The sequence below is a fragment of the Anthonomus grandis genome, unplaced genomic scaffold (genome assembly GCF_022605725.1).
Source record: "Anthonomus grandis grandis unplaced genomic scaffold, icAntGran1.3 ctg00000311.1, whole genome shotgun sequence".
Classification (NCBI taxonomy): Eukaryota; Metazoa; Arthropoda; class Insecta; order Coleoptera; family Curculionidae; genus Anthonomus; species Anthonomus grandis.
In genome coordinates this window covers 141,579-155,358 of record NW_026088456.1, presented here as the reverse complement: position 1 = coordinate 155,358, position 13,780 = coordinate 141,579, and positions in this window count along the sequence as shown.

Here is a 13,780-nt window from a genome sequence, read left to right as displayed (position 1 = left end):
GTTTTGAATCGAACGAGACTTTTCCCAAAGTTGTAGCTCTTTTACTAACCGAGATACAAACTTTTGGTTTCCATATATGTGCACCAAAAACCCAAAGGTTGGAAGTCTGTATCTCGGCTTCTATAAGTACTAGCTTTAAAAATCCAACGGTTTTGTCTTAGTTTCGACGTTCTGAATCCAACGAGACTATTCCCAAAGTCGTAGCTTTTTTACTAACCGAGATACAAATTTTTGGTTTCCATTTATGTGCACCAAAATCCAAAAGTTTGGAAGTCTATATCTCGGCTTCTATAAGTACTAGCTTTAAAAATTCAACGGTTTTGTCTTAGTTTCGACGTTCTGAATCGAACGAGACTATTCCCAAAGTCGTAGCTCTTTTACTAACCGAGATACAAACTTTTGGTTTCCATATATGTGCACCAAAAACCCAAAGGTTGGAAGTCTGTATCTCGGCTTCTATAAGTACTAGCTTTAAAAATCCAACGGTTTTATTTTAGTTTCGACGTTCTAAATCTAACGAGACTATTCCCAAAGTCGTAGCTCTTTTACTAACCGAGATACAAACTTTTGGTTTCCATATATGTGCACCAAAAACCAAAAGTTTGGAAGTCTATATCTCGGCTTCTATGAGTACTAGATTTAAAAATCCAACGGTTTTGTCTTAGTTTCGACGTTCTGAATCCAACGAGACTATTCCCAAAGTCGTAGCTCTTTTACTAACCGAGATACAAACTTTTGGTTTCCATATATGTGCACCAAAAACCAAAAGTTTGGAAGTCTATATCTCGGCTTCTATAAGTACTAGCTTTAAAAATTTAACGGTTTTGTCTTAGTTTTGACGTTCTAAATCCATTGAGACTATTCCCAAAGTCGTAGCTCTTTTACTAACCGAGATACAAACTTTTGGTTTCCATATATGTGCACCAAAAACCAAAAGTTTGGAAGTCTATATCTCGGCTTCTATAAGTACTAGCTTTAAAAATCCAACGGTTTTTTCTTAGTTTCGACGTTCTGAATCCAACGAGACTATTCCCAAAGTCGTAGCTTTTTTACTAACCAAGATACAAATTTTTGGTTTCCATTTATGTGCACCAAAATCCAAAAGTTTGGAAGTCTATATCTCGGCTTCTATAAGTACTAGCTTTAAAAATTCAACGGTTTTGTCTTAGTTTCGACGTTTTGAATCGAACGAGACTTTTCCCAAAGTTTTAGCTCTTTTACTAACCGAGATACAAACTTTTGGTTTCCATATATGTGCACCAAAAACCCAAAGGTTGGAAGTCTGTATCTCGGCTTCTATAAGTACTAGCTTTAAAAATCCAACGGTTTTATTTTAGTTTCGACGTTCTAAATCCAACGAGACTATTCTTAAAGTCGTAGCTCTTTTACTAACCGAGATACAAACTTTTGGTTTCCATATATGTGCACCAAAAACCAAAAGTTTGGAAGTCTATATCTCGGCTTCTATGAGTACTAGCTTTAAAAATCCAACGGTTTTGTCTTAGTTTCGACGTTCTGAATCCAACGAGACTATTCCCAAAGTCGTAGCTTTTTTACTAACCGAGATACAAATTTTTGGTTTCCATTTATGTGCACCAAAATCCAAAAGGTTGGAAGTCTATATCTCGGCTTCTATAAGTACTAGCTTTAAAAATTCAACAGTCTTGTCTTAGTTTCGACGTTCTGAATCGAACGAGACTATTCCCAAAGTCGTAGCTCTTTTACTAACCGAGATACAAACTTTTGGTTTCCATATATGTGCACCAAAAACCCAAAGGTTGGAAGTCTGTATCTCGGCTTCTATAAGTACTAGCTTTAAAGATCCAACGATTTTGTCTTAGTTTCGACGTTCTGAATCCATTGAGACTATTCCCAAAGTCGTAGCTCTTTTACTAACCGAGATACAAACTTTTGGTTTCCATATATGTGCACCAAAAACCAAAAGTTTGGAAGTCTATATCTCGGCTTCTATAAGTACTAGCTTTAAAAATTCAACAGTCTTGTCTTAGTTTCGACGTTCTGAATCGAACGAGACTATTCCCAAAGTCGTAGCTCTTTTACTAACCGAGATACAAACTTTTGGTTTCCATATATGTGCACCAAAAACCCAAAGGTTGGAAGTCTGTATCTCGGCTTCTATAAGTACTAGCTTTAAAGATCCAACGATTTTGTCTTAGTTTCGACGTTCTGAATCCATTGAGACTATTCCCAAAGTCGTAGCTCTTTTACTAACCGAGATACAAACTTTTGGTTTCCATATATGTGCACCAAAAACCAAAAGTTTGGAAGTCTATATCTCGGCTTCTATAAGTACTAGCTTTAAAAATCCAACGGTTTTGTCTTAGTTTCGACGTTCTGAATCCAACGAGACTATTCCCAAAGTCGTAGCTCTTTTACTAACCGAGATACAAACTTTTGGTTTCCATATATGTGCACCAAAAACCAAAAGTTTGGAAGTCTATATCTCGGCTTCTATAAGTACTAGCTTTAAAAATCCAACGGTTTTGTCTTAGTTTCGACGTTCTGAATCCAACGAGACTATTCCCAAAGTCGTAGCTTTTTTACTAACCGAGATACAAATTTTTGGTTTCCATTTATGTGCACCAAAATCCAAAAGTTTGGAAGTCTATATCTCGGCTTCTATAAGTACTAGCTTTAAAAATTCAACGGTTTTGTCTTAGTTTCGACGTTCTGAATCGAACGAGACTATTCCCAAAGTCGTAGCTCTTTTACTAACCGAGATACAAACTTTTGGTTTCCATATATGTGCACCAAAAACCCAAAGGTTGGAAGTCTGTATCTCGGCTTCTATAAGTACTAGCTTTAAAAATCCAACGGTTTTATTTTAGTTTCGACGTTCTAAATCTAACGAGACTATTCCCAAAGTCGTAGCTCTTTTACTAACCGAGATACAAACTTTTGGTTTCCATATATGTGCACCAAAAACCAAAAGTTTGGAAGTCTATATCTCGGCTTCTATGAGTACTAGATTTAAAAATCCAACGGTTTTGTCTTAGTTTCGACGTTCTGAATCCAACGAGACTATTCCCAAAGTCGTAGCTCTTTTACTAACCGAGATACAAACTTTTGGTTTCCATATATGTGCACCAAAAACCAAAAGTTTGGAAGTCTATATCTCGGCTTCTATAAGTACTAGCTTTAAAAATTTAACGGTTTTGTCTTAGTTTCGACGTTCTAAATCCATTGAGACTATTCCCAAAGTCGTAGCTCTTTTACTAACCGAGATACAAACTTTTGGTTTCCATATATGTGCACCAAAAACCAAAAGTTTGGAAGTCTATATCTCGGCTTCTATAAGTACTAGCTTTAAAAATCCAACGGTTTTGTCTTAGTTTCGACGTTCTGAATCCAACGAGACTATTCCCAAAGTCGTAGCTTTTTTACTAACCAAGATACAAATTTTTGGTTTCCATTTATGTGCACCAAAATCCAAAAGTTTGGAAGTCTATATCTCGGCTTCTATAAGTACTAGCTTTAAAAATTCAACGGTTTTGTCTTAGTTTCGACGTTTTGAATCGAACGAGACTTTTCCCAAAGTTGTAGCTCTTTTACTAACCGAGATACAAACTTTTGGTTTCCATATATGTGCACCAAAAACCCAAAGGTTGGAAGTCTGTATCTCGGCTTCTATAAGTACTAGCTTTAAAAATCCAACGGTTTTGTCTTAGTTTCGACGTTCTGAATCCAACGAGACTATTCCCAAAGTCGTAGCTTTTTTACTAACCGAGATACAAATTTTTGGTTTCCATTTATGTGCACCAAAATCCAAAAGTTTGGAAGTCTATATCTCGGCTTCTATAAGTACTAGCTTTAAAAATTCAACGGTTTTGTCTTAGTTTCGACGTTCTGAATCGAACGAGACTATTCCCAAAGTCGTAGCTCTTTTACTAACCGAGATACAAACTTTTGGTTTCCATATATGTGCACCAAAAACCCAAAGGTTGGAAGTCTGTATCTCGGCTTCTATAAGTACTAGCTTTAAAAATCCAACGGTTTTATTTTAGTTTCGACGTTCTAAATCTAACGAGACTATTCCCAAAGTCGTAGCTCTTTTACTAACCGAGATACAAACTTTTGGTTTCCATATATGTGCACCAAAAACCAAAAGTTTGGAAGTCTATATCTCGGCTTCTATGAGTACTAGATTTAAAAATCCAACGGTTTTGTCTTAGTTTCGACGTTCTGAATCCAACGAGACTATTCCCAAAGTCGTAGCTCTTTTACTAACCGAGATACAAACTTTTGGTTTCCATATATGTGCACCAAAAACCAAAAGTTTGGAAGTCTATATCTCGGCTTCTATAAGTACTAGCTTTAAAAATTTAACGGTTTTGTCTTAGTTTTGACGTTCTAAATCCATTGAGACTATTCCCAAAGTCGTAGCTCTTTTACTAACCGAGATACAAACTTTTGGTTTCCATATATGTGCACCAAAAACCAAAAGTTTGGAAGTCTATATCTCGGCTTCTATAAGTACTAGCTTTAAAAATCCAACGGTTTTTTCTTAGTTTCGACGTTCTGAATCCAACGAGACTATTCCCAAAGTCGTAGCTTTTTTACTAACCAAGATACAAATTTTTGGTTTCCATTTATGTGCACCAAAATCCAAAAGTTTGGAAGTCTATATCTCGGCTTCTATAAGTACTAGCTTTAAAAATTCAACGGTTTTGTCTTAGTTTCGACGTTTTGAATCGAACGAGACTTTTCCCAAAGTTTTAGCTCTTTTACTAACCGAGATACAAACTTTTGGTTTCCATATATGTGCACCAAAAACCCAAAGGTTGGAAGTCTGTATCTCGGCTTCTATAAGTACTAGCTTTAAAAATCCAACGGTTTTATTTTAGTTTCGACGTTCTAAATCCAACGAGACTATTCTTAAAGTCGTAGCTCTTTTACTAACCGAGATACAAACTTTTGGTTTCCATATATGTGCACCAAAAACCAAAAGTTTGGAAGTCTATATCTCGGCTTCTATGAGTACTAGCTTTAAAAATCCAACGGTTTTGTCTTAGTTTCGACGTTCTGAATCCAACGAGACTATTCCCAAAGTCGTAGCTTTTTTACTAACCGAGATACAAATTTTTGGTTTCCATTTATGTGCACCAAAATCCAAAAGGTTGGAAGTCTATATCTCGGCTTCTATAAGTACTAGCTTTAAAAATTCAACAGTCTTGTCTTAGTTTCGACGTTCTGAATCGAACGAGACTATTCCCAAAGTCGTAGCTCTTTTACTAACCGAGATACAAACTTTTGGTTTCCATATATGTGCACCAAAAACCCAAAGGTTGGAAGTCTGTATCTCGGCTTCTATAAGTACTAGCTTTAAAGATCCAACGATTTTGTCTTAGTTTCGACGTTCTGAATCCATTGAGACTATTCCCAAAGTCGTAGCTCTTTTACTAACCGAGATACAAACTTTTGGTTTCCATATATGTGCACCAAAAACCAAAAGTTTGGAAGTCTATATCTCGGCTTCTATAAGTACTAGCTTTAAAAATCCAACGGTTTTGTCTTAGTTTCGACGTTCTGAATCCAACGAGACTATTCCCAAAGTCGTAGCTCTTTTACTAACCGAGATACAAACTTTTGGTTTCCATATATGTGCACCAAAAACCAAAAGTTTGGAAGTCTATATCTCGGCTTCTATAAGTACTAGCTTTAAAAATCCAACGGTTTTGTCTTAGTTTCGACGTTCTGAATCCAACGAGACTATTCCCAAAGTCGTAGCTTTTTTACTAACCGAGATACAAATTTTTGGTTTCCATTTATGTGCACCAAAATCCAAAAGTTTGGAAGTCTATATCTCGGCTTCTATAAGTACTAGCTTTAAAAATTCAACGGTTTTGTCTTAGTTTCGACGTTCTGAATCGAACGAGACTATTCCCAAAGTCGTAGCTCTTTTACTAACCGAGATACAAACTTTTGGTTTCCATATATGTGCACCAAAAACCCAAAGGTTGGAAATCTGTATCTCGGCTTCTATAAGTACTAGCTTTAAAAATCCAACGGTTTTATTTTAGTTTCGACGTTCTAAATCTAACGAGACTATTCCCAAAGTCGTAGCTCTTATACTAACCGAGATACAAACTTTTGGTTTCCATATATGTGCACCAAAAACCAAAAGTTTGGAAGTCTATATCTCGGCTTCTATGAGTACTAGATTTAAAAATCCAACGGTTTTGTCTTAGTTTCGACGTTCTGAATCCAACGAGACTATTCCCAAAGTCGTAGCTCTTTTACTAACCGAGATACAAACTTTTGGTTTCCATATATGTGCACCAAAAACCAAAAGTTTGGAAGTCTATATCTCGGCTTCTATAAGTACTAGCTTTAAAAATTTAACGGTTTTGTCTTAGTTTCGACGTTCTAAATCCATTGAGACTATTCCCAAAGTCGTAGCTCTTTTACTAACCGAGATACAAACTTTTGGTTTCCATATATGTGCACCAAAAACCAAAAGTTTGGAAGTCTATATCTCGGCTTCTATAAGTACTAGCTTTAAAAATCCAACGGTTTTGTCTTAGTTTCGACGTTCTGAATCCAACGAGACTATTCCCAAAGTCGTAGCTTTTTTACTAACCAAGATACAAATTTTTGGTTTCCATTTATGTGCACCAAAATCCAAAAGTTTGGAAGTCTATATCTCGGCTTCTATAAGTACTAGCTTTAAAAATTCAACGGTTTTGTCTTAGTTTCGACGTTTTGAATCGAACGAGACTTTTCCCAAAGTTGTAGCTCTTTTACTAACCGAGATACAAACTTTTGGTTTCCATATATGTGCACCAAAAACCCAAAGGTTGGAAGTCTGTATCTCGGCTTCTATAAGTACTAGCTTTAAAAATCCAACGGTTTTGTCTTAGTTTCGACGTTCTGAATCCAACGAGACTATTCCCAAAGTCGTAGCTTTTTTACTAACCGAGATACAAATTTTTGGTTTCCATTTATGTGCACCAAAATCCAAAAGTTTGGAAGTCTATATCTCGGCTTCTATAAGTACTAGCTTTAAAAATTCAACGGTTTTGTCTTAGTTTCGACGTTCTGAATCGAACGAGACTATTCCCAAAGTCGTAGCTCTTTTACTAACCGAGATACAAACTTTTGGTTTCCATATATGTGCACCAAAAACCCAAAGGTTGGAAGTCTGTATCTCGGCTTCTATAAGTACTAGCTTTAAAAATCCAACGGTTTTATTTTAGTTTCGACGTTCTAAATCTAACGAGACTATTCCCAAAGTCGTAGCTCTTTTACTAACCGAGATACAAACTTTTGGTTTCCATATATGTGCACCAAAAACCAAAAGTTTGGAAGTCTATATCTCGGCTTCTATGAGTACTAGATTTAAAAATCCAACGGTTTTGTCTTAGTTTCGACGTTCTGAATCCAACGAGACTATTCCCAAAGTCGTAGCTCTTTTACTAACCGAGATACAAACTTTTGGTTTCCATATATGTGCACCAAAAACCAAAAGTTTGGAAGTCTATATCTCGGCTTCTATAAGTACTAGCTTTAAAAATTTAACGGTTTTGTCTTAGTTTTGACGTTCTAAATCCATTGAGACTATTCCCAAAGTCGTAGCTCTTTTACTAACCGAGATACAAACTTTTGGTTTCCATATATGTGCACCAAAAACCAAAAGTTTGGAAGTCTATATCTCGGCTTCTATAAGTACTAGCTTTAAAAATCCAACGGTTTTGTCTTAGTTTCGACGTTCTGAATCCAACGAGACTATTCCCAAAGTCGTAGCTTTTTTACTAACCAAGATACAAATTTTTGGTTTCCATTTATGTGCACCAAAATCCAAAAGTTTGGAAGTCTATATCTCGGCTTCTATAAGTACTAGCTTTAAAAATTCAACGGTTTTGTCTTAGTTTCGACGTTTTGAATCGAACGAGACTTTTCCCAAAGTTGTAGCTCTTTTACTAACCGAGATACAAACTTTTGGTTTCCATATATGTGCACCAAAAACCCAAAGGTTGGAAGTCTGTATCTCGGCTTCTATAAGTACTAGCTTTAAAAATCCAACGGTTTTATTTTAGTTTCGACGTTCTAAATCCAACGAGACTATTCTTAAAGTCGTAGCTCTTTTACTAACCGAGATACAAACTTTTGGTTTCCATATATGTGCACCAAAAACCAAAAGTTTGGAAGTCTATATCTCGGCTTCTATGAGTACTAGCTTTAAAAATCCAACGGTTTTGTCTTAGTTTCGACGTTCTGAATCCAACGAGACTATTCCCAAAGTCGTAGCTCTTTTACTAACCGAGATACAAACTTTTGGTTTCCATATATGTGCACCAAAAACCAAAAGTTTGGAAGTCTATATCTCGGCTTCTATAAGTACTAGCTTTAAAAATCCAACGGTTTTGTCTTAGTTTCGACGTTCTGAATCCAACGAGACTATTTCCAAAGTCGTAGCTTTTTTACTAACCGAGATACAAACTTTTGGTTTCCATATATGTGCACCAAAAACCAAAAGTTTGGAAGTCTATATCTCGGCTTCTATAAGTACTAGCTTTAAAAATCCAACGGTTTTGTCTTAGTTTCGACGTTCTGAATCCAACGAGACTATTCCCAAAGTCGTAGCTTTTTTACTAACCGAGATACAAATTTTTGGTTTCCATTTATGTGCACCAAAATCCAAAAGGTTGGAAGTCTATATCTCGGCTTCTATAAGTACTAGCTTTAAAAATTCAACAGTTTTGTCTTAGTTTCGACGTTCTGAATCGAACGAGACTATTCCCAAAGTCGTAGCTCTTTTACTAACCGAGATACAAACTTTTGGTTTCCATATATGTGCACCAAAAACCCAAAGGTTGGAAGTCTGTATCTCGGCTTCTATAAGTACTAGCTTTAAAAATCCAACGATTTTGTCTTAGTTTCGACGTTCTGAATCCATTGAGACTATTCCCAAAGTCGTAGCTCTTTTACTAACCGAGATACAAACTTTTGGTTTCCATATATGTGCACCAAAAACCAAAAGTTTGGAAGTCTATATCTCGGCTTCTATAAGTACTAGCTTTAAAAATTTAACGGTTTTGTCTTAGTTTTGACGTTCTAAATCCATTGAGACTATTCCCAAAGTCGTAGCTCTTTTACTAACCGAGATACAAACTTTTGGTTTCCATATATGTGCACCAAAAACCAAAAGTTTGGAAGTCTATATCTCGGCTTCTATAAGTACTAGCTTTAAAAATCCAACGGTTTTGTCTTAGTTTCGACGTTCTGAATCCAACGAGACTATTCCCAAAGTCGTAGCTTTTTTACTAACCAAGATACAAATTTTTGGTTTCCATTTATGTGCACCAAAATCCAAAAGTTTGGAAGTCTATATCTCGGCTTCTATAAGTACTAGCTTTAAAAATTCAACGGTTTTGTCTTAGTTTCGACGTTTTGAATCGAACGAGACTTTTCCCAAAGTTGTAGCTCTTTTACTAACCGAGATACAAACTTTTGGTTTCCATATATGTGCACCAAAAACCCAAAGGTTGGAAGTCTGTATCTCGGCTTCTATAAGTACTAGCTTTAAAAATCCAACGGTTTTATTTTAGTTTCGACGTTCTAAATCCAACGAGACTATTCTTAAAGTCGTAGCTCTTTTACTAACCGAGATACAAACTTTTGGTTTCCATATATGTGCACCAAAAACCAAAAGTTTGGAAGTCTATATCTCGGCTTCTATGAGTACTAGCTTTAAAAATCCAACGGTTTTGTCTTAGTTTCGACGTTCTGAATCCAACGAGACTATTCCCAAAGTCGTAGCTCTTTTACTAACCGAGATACAAACTTTTGGTTTCCATATATGTGCACCAAAAACCAAAAGTTTGGAAGTCTATATCTCGGCTTCTATAAGTACTAGCTTTAAAAATCCAACGGTTTTGTCTTAGTTTCGACGTTCTGAATCCAACGAGACTATTTCCAAAGTCGTAGCTTTTTTACTAACCGAGATACAAACTTTTGGTTTCCATATATGTGCACCAAAAACCAAAAGTTTGGAAGTCTATATCTCGGCTTCTATAAGTACTAGCTTTAAAAATCCAACGGTTTTGTCTTAGTTTCGACGTTCTGAATCCAACGAGACTATTCCCAAAGTCGTAGCTTTTTTACTAACCGAGATACAAATTTTTGGTTTCCATTTATGTGCACCAAAATCCAAAAGGTTGGAAGTCTATATCTCGGCTTCTATAAGTACTAGCTTTAAAAATTCAACAGTTTTGTCTTAGTTTCGACGTTCTGAATCGAACGAGACTATTCCCAAAGTCGTAGCTCTTTTACTAACCGAGATACAAACTTTTGGTTTCCATATATGTGCACCAAAAACCCAAAGGTTGGAAGTCTGTATCTCGGCTTCTATAAGTACTAGCTTTAAAAATCCAACGATTTTGTCTTAGTTTCGACGTTCTGAATCCATTGAGACTATTCCCAAAGTCGTAGCTCTTTTACTAACCGAGATACAAACTTTTGGTTTCCATATATGTGCACCAAAAACCAAAAGTTTGGAAGTCTATATCTCGGCTTCTATAAGTACTAGCTTTAAAAATCCAACGGTTTTGTCTTAGTTTCGACGTTCTGAATCCAACGAGACTATTCCCAAAGTCGTAGCTCTTTTACTAACCGAGATACAAACTTTTGGTTTCCATATATGTGCACCAAAAACCAAAAGTTTGGAAGTCTATATCTCGGCTTCTATAAGTACTAGCTTTAAAAATCCAACGGTTTTGTCTTAGTTTCGACGTTCTGAATCCAACGAGACTATTCCCAAAGTCGTAGCTTTTTTACTAACCGAGATACAAATTTTTGGTTTCCATTTATGTGCACCAAAATCCAAAAGTTTGGAAGTCTATATCTCGGCTTCTATAAGTACTAGCTTTAAAAATTCAACGGTTTTGTCTTAGTTTCGACGTTCTGAATCGAACGAGACTATTCCCAAAGTCGTAGCTCTTTTACTAACCGAGATACAAACTTTTGGTTTCCATATATGTGCACCAAAAACCCAAAGGTTGGAAGTCTGTATCTCGGCTTCTATAAGTACTAGCTTTAAAAATCCAACGGTTTTATTTTAGTTTCGACGTTCTAAATCTAACGAGACTATTCCCAAAGTCGTAGCTCTTTTACTAACCGAGATACAAACTTTTGGTTTCCATATATGTGCACCAAAAACCAAAAGTTTGGAAGTCTATATCTCGGCTTCTATGAGTACTAGATTTAAAAATCCAACGGTTTTGTCTTAGTTTCGACGTTCTGAATCCAACGAGACTATTCCCAAAGTCGTAGCTCTTTTACTAACCGAGATACAAACTTTTGGTTTCCATATATGTGCACCAAAAACCAAAAGTTTGGAAGTCTATATCTCGGCTTCTATAAGTACTAGCTTTAAAAATTTAACGGTTTTGTCTTAGTTTTGACGTTCTAAATCCATTGAGACTATTCCCAAAGTCGTAGCTCTTTTACTAACCGAGATACAAACTTTTGGTTTCCATATATGTGCACCAAAAACCAAAAGTTTGGAAGTCTATATCTCGGCTTCTATAAGTACTAGCTTTAAAAATCCAACGGTTTTGTCTTAGTTTCGACGTTCTGAATCCAACGAGACTATTCCCAAAGTCGTAGCTTTTTTACTAACCAAGATACAAATTTTTGGTTTCCATTTATGTGCACCAAAATCCAAAAGTTTGGAAGTCTATATCTCGGCTTCTATAAGTACTAGCTTTAAAAATTCAACGGTTTTGTCTTAGTTTCGACGTTTTGAATCGAACGAGACTTTTCCCAAAGTTGTAGCTCTTTTACTAACCGAGAACAAACTTTTGGTTTCCATATATGTGCACCAAAAACCCAAAGGTTGGAAGTCTGTATCTCGGCTTCTATAAGTACTAGCTTTAAAAATCCAACGGTTTTGTCTTAGTTTCGACGTTCTGAATCCAACGAGACTATTCCCAAAGTCGTAGCTTTTTTACTAACCGAGATACAAATTTTTGGTTTCCATTTATGTGCACCAAAATCCAAAAGTTTGGAAGTCTATATCTCGGCTTCTATAAGTACTAGCTTTAAAAATTCAACGGTTTTGTCTTAGTTTCGACGTTCTGAATCGAACGAGACTATTCCCAAAGTCGTAGCTCTTTTACTAACCGAGATACAAACTTTTGGTTTCCATATATGTGCACCAAAAACCCAAAGGTTGGAAGTCTGTATCTCGGCTTCTATAAGTACTAGCTTTAAAAATCCAACGGTTTTATTTTAGTTTCGACGTTCTAAATCTAACGAGACTATTCCCAAAGTCGTAGCTCTTTTACTAACCGAGATACAAACTTTTGGTTTCCATATATGTGCACCAAAAACCAAAAGTTTGGAAGTCTATATCTCGGCTTCTATGAGTACTAGATTTAAAAATCCAACGGTTTTGTCTTAGTTTCGACGTTCTGAATCCAACGAGACTATTCCCAAAGTCGTAGCTCTTTTACTAACCGAGATACAAACTTTTGGTTTCCATATATGTGCACCAAAAACCAAAAGTTTGGAAGTCTATATCTCGGCTTCTATAAGTACTAGCTTTAAAAATTTAACGGTTTTGTCTTAGTTTTGACGTTCTAAATCCATTGAGACTATTCCCAAAGTCGTAGCTCTTTTACTAACCGAGATACAAACTTTTGGTTTCCATATATGTGCACCAAAAACCAAAAGTTTGGAAGTCTATATCTCGGCTTCTATAAGTACTAGCTTTAAAAATCCAACGGTTTTGTCTTAGTTTCGACGTTCTGAATCCAACGAGACTATTCCCAAAGTCGTAGCTTTTTTACTAACCAAGATACAAATTTTTGGTTTCCATTTATGTGCACCAAAATCCAAAAGTTTGGAAGTCTATATCTCGGCTTCTATAAGTACTAGCTTTAAAAATTCAACGGTTTTGTCTTAGTTTCGACGTTTTGAATCGAACGAGACTTTTCCCAAAGTTGTAGCTCTTTTACTAACCGAGATACAAACTTTTGGTTTCCATATATGTGCACCAAAAACCCAAAGGTTGGAAGTCTGTATCTCGGCTTCTATAAGTACTAGCTTTAAAAATCCAACGGTTTTATTTTAGTTTCGACGTTCTAAATCCAACGAGACTATTCTTAAAGTCGTAGCTCTTTTACTAACCGAGATACAAACTTTTGGTTTCCATATATGTGCACCAAAAACCAAAAGTTTGGAAGTCTATATCTCGGCTTCTATAAGTACTAGCTTTAAAAATTTAACGGTTTTGTCTTAGTTTTGACGTTCTAAATCCATTGAGACTATTCCCAAAGTCGTAGCTCTTTTACTAACCGAGATACAAACTTTTGGTTTCCATATATGTGCACCAAAAACCAAAAGTTTGGAAGTCTATATCTCGGCTTCTATAAGTACTAGCTTTAAAAATCCAACGGTTTTGTCTTAGTTTCGACGTTCTGAATCCAACGAGACTATTCCCAAAGTCGTAGCTTTTTTACTAACCAAGATACAAATTTTTGGTTTCCATTTATGTGCACCAAAATCCAAAAGTTTGGAAGTCTATATCTCGGCTTCTATAAGTACTAGCTTTAAAAATTCAACGGTTTTGTCTTAGTTTCGACGTTTTGAATCGAACGAGACTTTTCCCAAAGTTGTAGCTCTTTTACTAACCGAGATACAAACTTTTGGTTTCCATATATGTGCACCAAAAACCCAAAGGTTGGAAGTCTGTATCTCGGCTTCTATAAGTACTAGCTTTAAAAATCCAACGGTTTTATTTTAGTTTCGACGTTCT